The sequence below is a fragment of the Benincasa hispida genome, chromosome 1, assembly GCF_027475165.1.
Source record: "Benincasa hispida cultivar pf3 chromosome 1, pf3_genome.v1.1, whole genome shotgun sequence".
Lineage (NCBI taxonomy): Eukaryota > Viridiplantae > Streptophyta > Magnoliopsida > Cucurbitales > Cucurbitaceae > Benincasa > Benincasa hispida.
This window is the reverse complement of record NC_143478.1, coordinates 27,092,141-27,105,609: the sequence shown is the minus strand read 5'-3', so window position 1 is coordinate 27,105,609 and position 13,469 is coordinate 27,092,141.

Here is a 13,469-nt window from a genome sequence, read left to right as displayed (position 1 = left end):
CCCAGGGATTAGGAAGACATCATGGAGAAAGTGATTCACAGAGAAACGAAAGTAGACAGAAAATGGAATATGAAAGTAATCGAAATATTTAATATATCTATTAAGCGTTTGATACATGGTGTGTGAATGAAGAGATAAAGAAAGTGAAATACAATGATGAAAAGAGATAGAACAGATACAAACAAGTGCCAACGTCTGGGCACCGATTTGGGTGGAGATCTGCTTGTCGGATTGGATGGATCAGATGGATGGCTGAGTTTCCCTCTTAAGCTTGCTCAACCGGTAGCAGGGTTCTCAGCACAGATTCTCTGTGGGTATTCGACAGAATAGAACTGAGACTCACCTCTCGGCCTTGTCTCATCTTCTTTGCGGATTTCTTCAGTTAATCACTCAGCTCAGCCTTTCCTTTCAACACTTTAGCAGTAATTAGCCCTGTATCCCATAGCATTTTTTTTTCCTGAAATCTATGGGGTATTTATAGTTGAGGATCTTTGACTCCGGTTTTGTGGTCCCCATTTATTGTTATGGAAATTTCGAAGATGGAGAGATATTATTCCTTCTGTTATGCAATCAGATCGTCAATTCTGCACAACCATTAGTTGTACACGTGTCTCAATCCTCCGCTTTTGCGTTGCTCAGCTGCATCTTTTGATCGAGTGTTCGCATGCGGTGTTTGTTTTTATTACCGCATGCATTTGAAAGTCAGCTATGGATCGACCATCACATTTCACTATCATTGCGTTAATTGTCTCTTCATTGTTGATTGATGGGCGCAATGTGACAGAGATGCGTTGATCAGTTTTTCTTGAGCCTTGAGTGCAAGCGGTGACTTGGTTTCCTGCAAAATAGAGTAAAATCTCCTTTTTTCCATCTTAAAGATGTTAGTGGGTGTAATTGCGATAATTCATAACTATTGTATTTCGAAGCTAATTTTCATACAATTGACACATATTTATTCTCTTTTAGTCACAATATCTAGATAAGGCAGTATAAATAACTTGTATTTCTACAAGTTATCACACCCCCAAATTTAGATATATGCTTGTCCTCAAGCATATCTTCTACTTAGGCAATAAAGCTTAATTCCTAAACTATATTTTTGCGTCGATTGGTTGCTCCGAATGTTACACTTAGGCACATTACTTGACATCGCAATTTCTTCCTATCCTTGCTAATTCTTAACAAGCCCTATTTTATTCTTCTATATAACAAAGTTCTGCTCAAAGATGCTTTTCTAATTTTTCAAAATAGAATGTTTCTCTCTTCTTTGTCAAAACAACTCGATGTATCTATATGCGGTGGTCAAAACGTTTGCGTCATTTATTAGAGACTGTTGGTCATGGTTACACCCTTCGTTTTGGCCTGTCCCCACGGGTGTCATGCGAACATCCAACTACGGTTGTGTGCCAATTTCAACTTTAACTCATGAATTTCAGAGGAGTTGTCTCATGTATTTTTTTTTTCTTTTTCATATTGCGTTGTTCTTTGAACCTACCTTTGTTTTGGCTTGCTCCTATGGGTGTCATATGAACATCTAACTACGAACAGGCTTCTTTCACAACTAAACTCTTATTAGGTTGGGAATATTTTTAAGGATTTCCCTTGCGCTGACATTGGAGATTTGTATGTTTTTGTTTTGGAAAGAAAATGGACGCATTTTTCTTAAATACTACATATTCTTGATCTCATCTGCTCAGACCTTCCCCACCCCCAAATTTAAAGATGAGCAAGGTTCTCATTGCATTGTTTGGAGAGACTAGACAAACACTTAGAAGAAAATTTCAAAAAGAAGGTTTGAGCAGAACTTTGAAAGATAAAAGGTAAAGTACTGCTAAACTAAGAATTAACTAAGTGTTAGTCAGAATTTACTAAATATGGGAAATGTTTCTAAGTACAAACATATATTACATCATAGCAATGTAATGAAGAACATAAAAGTAAAAGATTGAGAACATCGCAAGTATTGACAAAGGATGATAAAGAAAAAGGCACAGACAAAAATGGAGTGAATATGTACTCATTGTATTGAATATTGACAAAGTATACAATTAATTAAAAATTAACGCAATACAAAAATTTGTGCCTGTACAAGAATCAAAGAATTAATTAACTCATTAAAAATTAAATGAATTTAAAAGAATACATAATAGTCGCATAGAAGAGAAAAAATATAGGAGGATTATTGCTAAGGGGCTGGCGAGTCTGGAGGCAAATTTTGAGGTGGTGCAGGAGGCGCTTCTTCAAAATTGAAGTGCTGCCGGAGATGTAAAGGCACCATCAGACCATGAAGATATGTGGTGAGAAAGTTGAAGTACTCTTGATTACGCTCTGCAATCATTCTCTGGTGCATATGGACTTTATAAATGTTGCTCTGCATGTTGATTAGTGCCCCTCTTGATGTGGCAGCACTGCATTGAATATCATCAATGCGCTCCATTACTACCTCAAATCTCTGGTTGAAGAAGTGTTGTTGTTGAGAGAAAAGTTGTTGTTGTTGGGAGAAGAGGGTTCTCATTTCTACTAACTCAGCAGCCATGGAGGTGATGCAGGGTTGTGCCTGCGATGTCTCGCCAGCATCGTTTTGGGGTTGGGCAGAGGTGCCTTCGCCTAAATCGTGTGGTTCATCAACTTATGGCGGTGGAATGGTGGGTTGCGGTGATGATGCTGATGGTGAATGTGAGGCTACTAGGTAAACAGGTGTGGAGGTTGGGACAAGGAGAAGATTGGTAAAATGTTCGTGAAGAGGAGAAAAAGGTTCGCTAGTGGACTCGGAGGGTTTGGAGGTCGAATAACTAAGGGAAGAGGGTCCATAGGTACTGGATCTTGCGTTGGTGACTTCAGGACCTTCTCTTTTCCCTTGTCTTCTCTTCGTTGTCTTTTTGGCTTGAGTTCTTGCAGCACATTCAAATCGATCGTAGGCCTTTTTGCTGGCAGCTCGGGGCAATGTGGGGAGTCTTTGAGGAGCAGCCTCAAAATTTTTATGTTGATGAGGCTGTGGACTTTTAGCATGGGCTCCTCATCAATGCCTATGGTCATAGACAGGCAAGACTTGAAACGATCCATGAGAAGAAGTACTGCCCCCGGATATGCCCCACCAATGCTCTAATCTGCCTTGTGATCAACTGTTGTACGCCAATAGGAATGCCGCGTGCGATGCAGTATGCGGACATGACCCGATCCCTTGATACAGTTCTGTCATGCGTTGTTGGGATCAACCGCTTCTTGACCAGGTAAACCCAAAGCCTTCCCTCTGGAAGCAAGGACTTGGCCTCCAAAGTGCAGATGCCTTTGAGCAAAACCGACCACTTTGTGCCCAGTTGTGTTAATAACCTCAGCGCGTCTTCCATCTGTTGCTCTGTGGGATCATCAATAATTTTATTCCCTGGTGCATCAGGGTTGTCTTTCATTTGATATATTTCGTTGATGTCTCTTGTGCTGAAGGATACTGTTTCTCCTTTAAAGATCATCACATCCCTGTTTCCATGAAGATGCCTGTGATAGAAGTCCTGCACCACCTGAGGCACAATAATGGATGGGCACTAACAGAATGTGTCCCACCCATGTTCCACAATCACGCTCGTGATAAGGTCAGGTAGTGGATTCGATGTAGGAAAGAAGCCCATCTTGATCAACATATCATCATTCTCCTTTTTCCTTGATGAACGCTTCCTGGCCAGTGCGAGTTTGCTACTTTCTGCAATTGCCTTACCTTTTTCCTTAACCAACGCAAAACGGGCTGCTTGTCTTTCTTTCTTTTCTCACTCCTTGCATTTTTCTTCTTTCTGTGCTCTGCGAGTTCTTTTCCCTTTTTCTTGTACAAGCGCCGCTTATTGGCTTCGCGCTTTTTCCTTTTCTCTTCCTCCAATAATCTATCCTCTTCTTCTTTCTTTCTCCTCTCTTTTTCTTCTTCTTCTCTTTCTTCTCTCACAAATTCTTCTTCAAATTGCTCAGAGGCCAGCAACAGACGTTTTTCCTCCTCGCGCTTCCGTATCCCTTCAATTATGGCAAGCTCATTGTTGCGTCACATTTCTTCAAACTCCAATCTTCTTCTATTCCCCTCTACGATGATGAGCTTACCCCTCTCCATCTTTTCTTGCTTCTCCTTCTCTTCTTTTATTTTTATTTCTTTTTCTTCCATTTGGATAATTAGTCTTTGAGGGTCAATAGTGGACCCTTGCGGTGTATTCTCCCTGTGAGCCGCATTAGAAGGTTCCCTCTGCTTCTTCTCCTTCTTCGGTTGCAACCATTTGCGTTGTTTTGGGTTGCGTCGGTTCCATGAACTGTGCCTTTTCCCCCTTATCCTCCCTTATGAAGGTTCATTATCCTTCTATCTCCAGGCTCGCAACCTTTTGCCTTGCTTCTTCTTCCTTTCTCAGGTGCCTCTCTTCACGCCGGCGCATTCTCTTTTCTTCTTTCTCCTTTTTCTTTCTTTCCTTCCCGGTCTCCTCCTCTTCATCATCATCCATTTTCTCTTTATTCTTCCTTTCTTTGTGATGATGGGAAGATTCAGCCTCCTCAGCCTCCTTTCCCTTGTTGTTGTTGTTCTTCTTCTTATCTTTAACCACTTCTGGTTGCGCCTCCCTTGCAACCTCCTCCAACGCAACATTAGGGGCCTCCGATGCAACTTTAGACTCCTTGGCCTCCTCCATCGCAATCTCTTCTTCTTCTCTTCTTGGCTGTCCATCGTAGGCTTCTGCGTTGGTAATCTCATCAGAAATCTCTGGGGCTAAAATACCTTTTCCCGTTTCTTCTTCAATCGCCACTACCTCTGCCACCACTACTCCATCCGCTAACACCACCATCTCCTCCTCTGTAGGCAGTGGTTGATTTACAGCCCCAGCCTCGGGCAGTCCACCTCCTAGCTCCAAGGTACACAGAATATTGCCAAACAACTCCGTATCATCGCGTCTCTTCCTTTCACTCTCAGTCGAGACGACAGATATTGGAACAGGAATGCTCTCAATGCTTCCTCCACTTTGGAACAAAGAAGGCACTTTGGAACATGGTTCTAACGTTCAAGAGTTTTCCTCTTTGTAGGCTACCCTAAGAAAACAAGAGGTGTCTATGATCCAAGTGATAACAAAGTGTTTGTTTCTACAAATGTTATCTTCTTGGAATAAGACCACATCTGAGATCATAAGCCACGAAGTAAGCTGGTTTTACGTGAGATTTCTAGTGAGACTGAGACTGTTGAGGGTTCAACAAAAGTTGTTAAATAGGCCAATAGATCAACAAGAGTTGTTGAGGTCGGTACATCTAGTCAACCAGCTCAAGAGTTGAGATTGTCTCGACATAGTGGAAGGGTCGTGAACCCACCGGATCGCTACATGGGTTTGACTGAAGCCTAGAACGTCATTTCTTATGATGGGATCGAGGATCCGTTGTCTTTTAAGAAAATAATGGAGGATGTTGACAAGGATGAATGGATTAAAGCCATAAACCAGGAAATGGAGTCTATGGACTTCAATAACATCTAGGAGCTTGTGGATTCGCATGATGGGGTAAGACCTATTGAGTATAAGTGGATCTATAAGAGAAAGAGAGGTGTAGATGGAAAGCTTCAGATTAATCACAAGCACATATGTCAGACAGTCCCAAATTCTGAAGTGGCGTAAGCTATCTTTACGGCCTCTCCACAACTTAAAAGGTGTTTTAGAAACACTTTTCGAGGGAACGTTGTTCAGGATATAGCATGCAGTCTCCACTACAAAACCCAAAAACGAGTCTGGAAGATGAGCATAACTCATCATAGACCGAACCATGTCCAACAAGGTTCTGTTTCTACTTTCTGATACATCATTCTGCTGAGGTGTACCTGGGGCCGAGAGTTGGGACGTAATTCCATGTTCTATCATATAATTTTGGAATTAGAGGTTCATATACTTTCCACCACGATCAAATCGTAGTGTTTTTATCTTCTTACCTAACAAGTTTTCAACTTCAGCCTTATACTCTTTGAACTTGTCAAGGGCTTCAGACTTATGTTGCATTAAGTAGAGATACCCATACCTTGAATAATCATTTATGAAATAGATGAAATATTCATACTCACCTCGAGCCCTAGCATCGGACCACAGAGGTCAGAATGTACAAGCTCCAAGGCTTCATTGGCTCTGTAACCTTTTCTAATAAAAGGTTGTTTGGCCATCTTGCATCGAGGTATGATTCACACAATGGCAATGAGTTTTCTTCTAAGTTCTTTAGAATTCCACTTTTCATCAACTGTTCAATCCTATTGAGGTTGATGTGACCTATCCTTAGATGCCAAATATGGGCGTTTTCCTTAGGAGAAACCTTTGGTGTTTTAGCTATTATTGTCATACTGAACATTTTAGTGTTAAACAAGGATTTTATGACTAACGACCTTAGTACATATAAGTTACTTTCCATTGAACCAAAACCAATCTCCATTCAATTCCTTAAAATAAACACTTTATTCTTAGAAAAGGAGACAATATACCCTTGTTTAATGAGACAAAAAATCGAGATAACATTTTTTGTCAACAAATAACTTCAGTCTTCCTACAACAACAGCTGAAACAACCTCACCAGTACCCACTCTAAGAGTCATCTCTCCCTATGGCAATATTTTTCGGGAACCAAATCCTTGGTAAGAGGAACTGACATGGTTGGTAGCACCCGAATCTAGGATCTAGGTAGAATCATTATTCTCTACCAAACACGTCTCTAAGACCAATAAATCAAATTTACTATCTTTCCTCCTCTTTAGGAGAGTTGTGGGATCAGTGTCAGAACAACTGACACTACTAGTTTTGTCGTCCATTCCTTTGTGCCCGAAAAGTAAGAACTGATGTTCAAAAAAATCTTGCAACGAGTCCATGATCTCGCGTGCAATGACCATGTTCTCAATCCTTTTGGCCAAAACATTAGGTATGCTAGCCAATATGTGAAGTCGGGCCAATGAATTAGCCTTCATCCACACCTCATATGCATTGCAACACTTCGTGGTGCATCAAGGGTCAGGACTTGAGGACATTCCTCAACCATGACAAATTCGAAATCGTTTGCCACGAAATATGTTTTACACAATTCTTTCCACTATAGGTAATTGGTCATATAAAAGGCACTAAACGGAAATACTAACAAATTGCTGAAAACAAAAATACATTGACCTACATTAGGTTTTAAACAAATACCCCTTGAAAAACACATACAACATCAAATAAGGTTTTAGCAAAACTGTGACATCTAGTCTCGGAATGATGCTTCAAAGGTTTAGAATAAAAGTTGCTAAATGGAGGTCAATTATCCCTCCTCTGAATTAAGAAGTTCCTCAACCAGTCATTAATACCAGAACAACTCTTGTTCCTATAATGACTAGCCATCATTGATTTGGTCAAGAGATCATTAACTTACTTAACAATCTCCCGTAAGTGTGCCCCGCCCTTTTAGGCCCTAGAGATCCACTCCAAGCTACCAATCCAAAGGGAAAAAGTCCGATTGAAGAAAAACCTAAAGCAACTATCCATTTTTGGAGTTCACCTTGATCTTGGCCAACTGCACAAAACCCATCTGAAGGGTGACGTTTCTAAGGCGCCATGAGGGAGTACAAAAATGATCTCATAGTGTGACCCAATGTCAGAGACCATAGGATGTGTTAACACACACCTTTCACCCACTTACTATAAACACTATCTCCATCTACCTTGATATTGACTCATGCAAACAAAATCCGAAGGGGAATGCTCCCAGGGCACCATGAGGCCAAGCATGAATCTCACGGTGTGAACATTCAGGGAGAAATGTGAGTGGAATCATTGACATATCAGATACATCTCTTCCTTCCACTGAGTATTTTGTAACCTAGGGCTTAGTTTACTTAGGAAAAATACGGCTAAGAATTTTAACTAAGTGAATTTTAGGTTTGCCCAAGAGTAACATTTACCTTGGATAGTTAAAATAACTTTTGATCATAATCCATTAAACTCTTTAACGGAGTCTTTGACCAATTGTTGCATGCTTGTAGAAAATCTATCTAATTCATCTTTCTAGGTAGGTTCCCAGGTAGGGGTGTTTCGTTTCCGTTAGCTTAAGAACCCCAGCCTAGACAGAACCCGCCTTAGACAAAAGATCTCTTATAAATAGAATAAAATAAATTTAATCTTTTATGTCAATCAATTTAATCCTATTAAACTAATTTTAAAAGATTAATCTAGGTTACTTATCTCATTAGAACCATTGAATTTAGGTCTATCTCAATTCAAATTTAAAACCCTTTTAAAAACACGAGTTTACCCTAATTCCACATGCAACTCTTTCTTATCGATTTTAGTTCTAATTTTCTTTATAACAATTATAAATGGAAACAACCAAAACTACAATGCAAAGCTAACATATGCAAGGCACTCATAACGATTATAAACAACCTAAGTGTCATGCGCAATGCATTGTTCATTCTTTGCTATCTTTTTATATAACACTTATACAAACAAGCAACGAATCAAGCACAACATGCTTCCATTCACCCTTATACTATACCACTTATAATACAAAGATGATGCATGATAATACTCACTGCATCATGAAATATAACGCATACTTTCTTGTAATTTCTCCATGCTAGATTATAACATTTATAATACATGATGCATGAATGATTGCACAACCTAAGGTGGGTTTAAAACTATATGTCAAACACATTTCCATATAAATACCATACATCACATGTATAATAACAAAATTTGATGAACTGGGTAAAATTTCCTCAAATCCTCAAAACTACAAGCTAACTATTACAAATACAAGGAGTCTCTGGTTCAAATAGGTGAACCGGGTCTTGAACCGTTGGGGCGAAACAATGAGTCTCCACTCATCATGCACTAAACACCCCACGATCATCTACACGAAAGAATAAACGCTTTGCTTTATCGTTTACCAACGCTCCTAGAGCCAAACGATCGTTTAGCAATGATCATGTACCCTTTTCTATGTGATGAAGCATGAGGTACTTAGCACGCCACGCACAACACAAGCCTTATACGATCGTCCAAACGACAACGATGTGGTGAAGCACGATCGTCTAAACGATCGCTGAGCGTGCGCCTTCTTCTAAACGATGAGCATCATATGCGCTCACAACGATCGTCTACCTCCAGCGTCTCCGCGATCGGGCAACTAATGCTACGTGATAGAGTAAACGATTTACCCAATTGTTTAGCATTAGCTAAACGATCGTTTAGTAAATATTACACGATCGTGTAGAAAAATCTACACGATCGTTTAGATAAATCCCAACGATCATTTACCTGAGGCTACAAGAAACGACCAACTCTTGGTATTCTCCTTCGTTGAGAACCGCATCTCCATTCTTCAAAACTTTATCACGAACGACTTGACTAACTCAAGCACTTTAAATTACAGACTCGATAGCAAGTTAATTATGCCAAAAAACACAGAGGCCCTAACAAATTCACACTTTGTAATTTAAAGAAAGCTTTAAACAGAGGCAATTAAACCCAAAAACATCCATCAACGACATCCACAAAAGCATTTAACAATTAAATACAAATGTAGAAAACCCACCACAACTGTAAAAGAAGTTCAAAACAGAAGTGAAATTTGGAATATCAGAACAACCTAGCTCTGATACCAATTGAAGAAAATCGGACATGAGGATTTTCATCAGCAGTGGAAGGATCTTTCCAAATTTCAATCTTATATGAACATACACAATTACAGTCACAAACAGATACAACACGGTTATGCACAAAACAGAAATTATAGCATGCTTTACTACAGGATCAAGGGAAGAAATTAACATACCTTTGAAGACTCATCTTCAAGATCCCTCGATCACGAACATGTGTAGTTTAAAAGAAGTTCAAAACAGAAGTGAAATTTGGAATATCAGAACAACCTAGCTCTGATACCAATTGAAGAAAATCGGACATGAGAATTTTCATGAGCAGCGGAAGGATCTTTCCAAATTTCAATCTTATATAAACATACACAATTCCAGTCACAAATAGAAACAACATGGTTATGCGCAAAACAGAAATTACAGCATGCTTTACTATAGGATCAAGGGAAGAAATTAACATACCTTTGAAGACTCATCTTCAAGATCCCTCGATCATGAACATGTGTAGTTTACAACACTTGTAAACTCCTATAAAGCGGGTCGTATTGGTAGTGTCATCATGATTAGGTATCCCACCTTAATCCTTATACTATAGACCTATTTAGATTATCACTTAAGGCATGATCCACTTGTATATCTCATATACATGCTTAAGTTTACATAGAATAACCATGGAGCTTTGTTTATTAGATATGCGTAAATGCCAGAATGAAAACACTTATTTTATTCATAAACAATGTGTATAATGACAAACAACGAGACTCTAGGAGAATTAGGACACCAATCCCAACAGATAGTGCTACACGAGGGACGATAGCGTTACATGATGAGGCAATAACACTACACGATCGACATTAGTGCTAGACGATGACGCTAGATGATGGCACTACACGATGGGCGTGGTGCTAAACGATGGGCATCAGTGCTATATGATGAGCGTCAACAAAAGATACACGATGAGTGTGAGTTTTACGTTAGGTTGTGTGCTACTCGATGGGCGAGAGCGAGATCGTTGGGTGACAAGCATCGGTGAGAGGTCACTGAACAATGAGCTAAATGACGAACTACATGATGGGGTGGTGAGCTAAACGATCGAACATGTGTTGGTTAGTATTAATCACCGATTAAGAGCACCAGTTGTCTTAAGCACTAGATTTAACTCCATGAAAGCTGAAGGTGTCGTGCTAAGACTTAATTGTAAACGGTGGAAAATAGTATAAAAGGAGAGGTTGAATTTCAAACGATTAGTTTGATCATTTCCCCTTGAAAATTGAGAGATCTTGGTGTTTTGGAAAGCTTTGAGAGTCTGCTTTCAGAGGTGACACTGCTAGAAGATGTTCTCATGGGAATAAGACCGGAGAAGAGAAAACGTGATCAAAGGTTCTATTCCCAGGTGAATCCGGGCTGCTGATAAAGAATTATGTCTATAGGACAAATCACAAAGAGTTAGAAGCTAAAATTTTAAGGTAAGCTTCCTGAGACAATTTTAAACAAGTTTGTAGAAGGAACATTCTTGATATGTGCTCTATAATTCGAGTAATTCAATAAATAGAATCTAGAATTTTATGAACAAGCAAGCAGCTGCTTGAGTTAAGTAAGCTGACAGCTTGAAGCGAAACGCTTAAACAAATCAAGGGTTGAGATTTTTTGTGCACTGGACCTGCAGTGTAGGCTAAGGAGAGCTTGCAGTGAAGTCTCAGATGCATAAGCAGCCTTGTGGATGACCATGTGTAGCTATAAGGACACTTAAAGAAAAGTGTTGGTTGCATAAGTGGTGATATGTTTGTGAGGAGTGTTTGAAAGTTTTGCATGAGCCAAAGTCTCAAAGAAATTTCCAAGTGTTAATCCTACAGCAAAGTGCGTTGAGTGAAAGTCTTCAAGAGGAAGGCTAAACACAAAGCTTACTTAAGGGTTAGTCTCAAAAGGGAGACCTATGCTAGAAGCTAATATATGCTTTTGTGTCCATAGGATTGACATCAGTGATATAAGCATATCGACCCTTGAGGATTAGTTCTAAAAGTTGTGAGTGACTAAATAATTACAATGTTTTGAAGAAACCATGTTTTAAAGAAAGATTTTTCTCATGCTAGCTAGTTTTACAAAGTAATTTCCATGCAAACCATGAATTATGTTTTAAACGCATGCCATGTATGAAAGTTTATTGAAAAACTATTTATGTGTGTTTAAATACACAAAGCATGCATTAATACCTTTAAAGACATGTTTTTATGTATTTGGCTTTACATGCTTTAAAGAGAAAGTCATAATAAGACTGGTTTTATGAGAAGCTCGATACTGGGGGACATTTGAAAAGGAGTCCGAACAACTCGATACTGAGGAACTTTTGAGAAGGTATCTGAGCAGAAGTACTTAAGGTATGACAGTACTTAGTTATAGCTACTTGCACATAGGCAGTGAAAGTTAGGGATTGAGCAAAAGGGTTCTTTCTTGACTAAGCAGTTAACGTTGGAATTAAATCACAACAGAGTTATTCTCAACTAAGTAATAGTTTAATTTTTTATGATGAAAACAACTTTATATGCTTTATGCTTAGAAAATATTTATTTTGCAGTGCAAAGTTACTGTAAAAAATTCATATTTCAGTATGATTTCTTAATTGAGACTTATGCATGAGAATCAATTTTCTTTCTTAAGTTACTCACTGGGCTAGCAAGCTCACCCCATTTTCAAATGTTTTTTTTCCCTCAGGTAGCGGTCAAATTCTCAGGAGGTAGCTTTGCATCTTCTCTGCCACTTAAGGACAAAAGTTATTGTAACCCGTCTGTTAGGTGGTTACTGTAAATATTGTGCACATGTTACAGTTGTTCATATAGGGACTAAGGATTGTGGGTATCGGAACTTATGAAACTAGTAATGTAATCTTTGTAAATGTTTTGTGTGTGAACTTAATGTTGTCTAGCCATAGAGGCAACCGCTGTGTATGAGATTACATGTTGGTATCAGATTATTTTCGCTAGAGTTATTAGGCAGTAAGTGTCAGCAAAAAGGTTGATAATTGCTGCAGTCATGTCATTTCCTAGGCTCAGAGAGTAGCCTGGGAGGGGGTGTGACAGGACAGATGTGGTACAATCACTTGAATGGATATTTATTGAAAGAAATATATCAAAATAATCCAATATGTCCATATGTTTTTATAAAGAAATTACAATAAGGATTTGTTATTATAACTGTATGCGTTGATAACTTGAATATAATTGGAACTCCTAAAGAGCTTTCAAAGGCAATAGAATATATGAAGAAATAATTTGAGGTGAAAAATCTCGGAAAAACAGAATTTTATCTTGGTTTGCAAATTGAGCATTTAGCAGATGGAATATTTATTCATCATTCAACTAATATAGAAAAAATTTTGGAAAAATTTTATATGGACAAATCACATCCACTAAATATTCCAATGGAGGTTCCTTCATTGGATATAAAGAAAGATATATTTCAACCTTGAGATGATAATAAAAAAACTTCTTGGTCCTGAAATACCATATTTTAGTGCAATTGGTGCACTTATGTATCTTACTAATAATACAAGACCAGATATTGCATTTTCAGTAAATTTATTAGCTAGGTATAGTTCTTTTCTTATAAAAAGAAATTGGAATGGAATTAATAAACATATACTCCATTTTCTCCGAGGAACAATCGATATGGGTTCGTTTTATTCAAATAAATCAAATTTTGACCTAGTTGGTTATGCAGATTCTGGATATTTATTTGATCAACATAAAGCTAGATCACAAACAGGTTATCTATTGACATGTGACAGAACTGCTATATCATGGCGATCGATGAAAGACCATAACGACCACTTCCTCAAATCATGTTGAAATTCTTGCAATTCACGAGACTAGTC